Raw genomic sequence first — 4,580 nt, 5'->3', positions numbered from 1 at the left:
AAAAGACTAGTATATCCTTCCATTTTATTTTTAAATATTTAATAAATATTAAAAAGAAAAAGATTTCTCTCTCTCCACCATTGTATACCCCCTTATAAAGTTGCTTCCCATCTCCATCCTACACCGATAATAAACCTACTGTTAGGTTTTACAGCAAGATCAAGACTGATTACTCATTAACCATCCCTAATGGAGAAGTCGTTCTTGTACCCACCAACACCTCTGATCCTCATCAGTTATATACCCTCTAATTCCTCCTTCTCAAATCAGCTCATTTGAATTCAGTTTAGTTGATCTTTTTACCTTTTTACACAACATTGGATAAAGGAAGAGAAGCTTGTCACCAAAGTTTAGGGTTTGTTTGGTTTTTTATTCCACATGTGTAGGATTTCAAGGTCAATAAATCCATCTCTGATTTGATCATAAATGTTATCGTTGTGTTCCAATTTACCCTTGATTACTTTCAAACATTTTCGATTTCCCCCACACAATTATATATGGATTGCTTTGACGTATTTTAATCTCCATTGTTTCTAAATGATCAGCAAGACTCATCTACATTGGGTTCTTAACATGTGCAAAAGCTGCTGGTAAAAAAAGATGATATGGGAGGATGTCGATAAAGATGATGATCAGTAGGGAAGGAAGCGGGGGGGAGGGGGGGACTCCAGGTGAGGTGTGTTTTATATATTTGCAAGTTCAGTTTCATCTCTCTTGCTTAATCTCAAACACATAGTGATTCCACTGTGTCTTTAATATCAAACTTGAAGTGCTTCATTTTTCTTTATTTCTTATCCAGCTACAAATCCATATCTCTGTTTCTTATCGTCGTCTGTAATTTGAAAATTTTGGGTTTTCTTGTTTTGCAATTTTGGGTTTTTTCTTGTTATGTTATTGGATATAAATGAACATGTTATTGGATATAAATGAACAAAATATGGTGTTTTCATAGCTTCCTCAACATTTGGTTCTACAATGGATCCTTTCAAGTATTAACTATCCTACTTTTCTGTACTTTTTGTAGTTCAAAACCCAAATAGATCTATGTTATTGGTGAAAAGAACAACCCAAAGAAACAAAGTACAAGTCTTTAAAGCAGATTGTTCAATCTAATAAGTAATAACCATTTTTCATCAACTTCTTCTTCAAACAATGTATCAGATGTGAGTTCAAAAACATGAAATGAGGGTGGGTTTTTTTTACTTTTATGTTTGTTGTGTGTGTGTGTGTGTGTGTGTGTATATATATATATATATATATATATATATATATATATGTGTGTGTGTGTGTGTGAGAGAGAGAAAGGGCCCCATATTTGAATTTAATAAAACTTTAAATTAAATAGACAAAAGCAAAAATAGACAAAAGCAAAAAAAGACAAAAATGCAAAAATGGTTCTTGTGGTTTGTCATTTTTTGTGGATATGGTTCAAACCTTTTGAAAATTGGATTTTTGGTTCTTATTGAGAGGTTTGTGTGTAGAATAGATCCCTGGAGTTAACCACCATTCGTTTTTGGTTGTTAAACCCCTCACGTGCATTGCACACAAGGGCATAAGTATCTTTTTACTTAAGGGACTATTTTTGCAATTCCTGAAGTAAACCCAGCTGTGACCGTATTAGCGCCATATTACTCAAAAAATATTTTAGTTGGTTCTTCCACTTCCGTCTTTTTTGTCATTTATTTTGAACGCAAAAACCCTAATCAAGATTTGGTCCAAGGTGTTTACTTGTTATTGCTTTTCAGCTGTAAATGGTGTTCGTAATGTGGTCGATTAGGCCAAAAGGCGAGACGTATGACATCACAAATGAATATGGTTAGTTTCACTTATCTTCTGTTTACGAATTTTTCTTGGGTTTCTTGATGATCTGAAGAACAGAATCAAAAATACAAACATCTGACAATTTTTTATTTAATGTTTTTTTTTGTATCGTGTAGAGCGTGTACCAACAATGTTCACCATAAAGCTACACCACGGTGGAAATTTTACCAAGCTTCCAAACATGAAATATGTTAACGGTGAAGTACGATATATTGATTTAGTAGACATTGATGAGTTCTCAGTTCATGAACTAGACGCAATGATTCTATAACTAGGTTACTTTGTACCCCCAATAATATATTACCATTTTAGGATTCCTCATGAAGACTTGGATTTTGGTCTTAGAGCTTTAGGGAATGATAATGATGTCTTGAATTTGGCTCGATATATTGGGGGTAACAAGGTCATTGAAGTGTATACAGAACATGGACAAACTAATTTTTTTACCTATTTTATGTCTCCTAAAGGAAAGCAAAAAGTTATTATTAAGGAGCTCTGTGATGGTGATCTTCCAAAAGAAGCAAGCGTACCTCAAGTACCAGCAAAGGATAAAACCCCAATAATATATGAAGCTAATGACCAAGCACAGATGGCAGGGTATATGTCCTTGATACTCTTTGACAGGGTTCCTCCACAAGTTTCACCAGAGTATAGAAGAAATAGAAGGGTAAACTTAACAATTGGTCAAAGTTCTTATGGCAAGAAGCTTCATTTAGTTGAATTGGATGGTGTAGTACAAGATCAACGTGGTGATCATGCTAAATTGGATGATGTAGTACAAGATCAAGGTGGTGAGAATTCTAACTTAGATGATGTGGTACAGAATCAAGGTGGTGAGCATGCTAGCATGGATGATGTGGTACAAGATCAAGGTGGTGAGCATACTAACTTTGATTATGATGACTTTCATTATAAAAACTTTGATCATGATCCCTTTGATCCTTTTGATGGAGATCATTATCAACCACCAGAAGATGAGAATGTTGAAGACCAACAGTCTGAACATGAAAAGTCCGCTGACAGTAATGATCTTGGGCAACAATCAGAAGCACGGTACGATGAACTTGTTGATGATGAAAACAATGTATCAGAAGTGGAGGGGGATATGACTGAATTTAACCTCAATCTTGATAGGGATGATGGTTTTGTTCAAATGGATGGGTTTCATAATGGGGTTAGGAAAAATGATGAACATGAGGACATAGAAGTCATTGGCATTGATAGATGGGATTCTTTAGATGAAGGGTTAGATGATGAGAGGAAAAGATGATGTGTTCTTTAGAATTTGGCTAAGGAGAAAAGATGTAGTTTTGGGAATATCCATAAGGCCAGTTTTTATGTTGGGCAATAGTTTAAATCAAAGAAAGATTTGAAAGAAAAAATTGTATCAGGCACATACATCGGAATATGAGGGGAAAATAGAAATTGAAAGAGTATTAGGATCATTTATGGAAATGTGCAACTACAACCACTATACCTGAATTTGAACAAGAATTTAGCAACTATGACAAGGAGGCATGTGAATGGCTTAGAAAGATTCCTCCAAAACACTGGGCAAGAAGCCATTTCAAAGGTACATAACTTACCATAAATTCCTATGTGTTAAATATGGACTTATACTTAAAACATTATATTGTTCTTTGTAACAGGTAGAGCAATCTCTGATATACTGTTAAACAACCTCCGTGAGGTATTTAACAGCAAGATAATAAAGGGAAGAGATAAGCCTATCATAGGTTGTTTGGAGTATATTAGACAATACTTGATGAAGAGAATCTGTAATGTTATAAAGGTGATGGACAAGGAAAATGGGCCTTTAACACCCACTGCAACAACCATATTAGATGTAAACAAGTCTCATTCATTACATTACATTGCTAGGTGGAATGGGGGTGTGAAATACCAAGTGACTGGGGCATGGCAAGATCAACATGTTGTAGATGTTAGGAACAACACATGTACTTGCAAGAAGTGGGAGCTAATAGGCATCCCCTGTAAACATGTCATTGCAACCCTTTATGAAATGACCAAGAACTTAGAAGATGTTAGTGACATTTATAGGTGGTTCAATAAGGTTTACTGGCTGGATACATGGAAGAATGCATATTCCTATAATTACTAGGTAGGCCTACGAAGGAGAGGAATAAAAGTGAGGATGAAAAATTAAGTCAGAGTCAAAGGGGAAGTCAAAGTCAGAGTGGTACTCATGGTGTAAGTCAGGAAGAAGGCTGTAAAGTTGGTCCTGATGGAGTTTAAAAATTAACAAGGAAATATGTCAATGTAACATGTGAAAAAGGCAAAAATAAAGGTCACAACTCAAGGACATGCAAAGGTCAAGGAGGTGGATGTAGGTGGGTTGCCAAGCTAGGTGGAAGTTAAATATCAGGGTTGTGTTTGTTTTGGTAGATGTTATTTTCTTCTTTTGGCAGTGTTTTGATGCTATAAAACTTATGACTTATGGTTATTTTGGTTTTAATTAGCATGATAAGTATTAGAACATATATAGGGTTTCATATTTTGGGATAATGTAATTGCACCATATGGTTGACAGTTTGGTTGATGTGTTTGTAGTCTATTATGTAACTGTAGCCTTCGTTATTTTGGTTTTTGGTTATTGGTGTCTATTATGTAATTGCATCCAATTATTGACATTAACCTTTCTTGTAAAGCAACTCCATAAAATTCACATTTATATCAGGAAGTCAGTCGGTACATAAACAACTTACTTTGACCTTACAAACAACTACAAAGAACCTATG

Source organism: Lactuca virosa, chromosome 5 (assembly GCF_052849685.1).
Source record: "Lactuca virosa cultivar CGN04683 chromosome 5, Lactuca_virosa_CGN04683_v6, whole genome shotgun sequence".
Classification (NCBI taxonomy): Eukaryota; Viridiplantae; Streptophyta; class Magnoliopsida; order Asterales; family Asteraceae; genus Lactuca; species Lactuca virosa.
The sequence above is the reverse complement of the archived record's forward strand: the minus strand, read 5'-3'. Positions refer to the sequence as shown.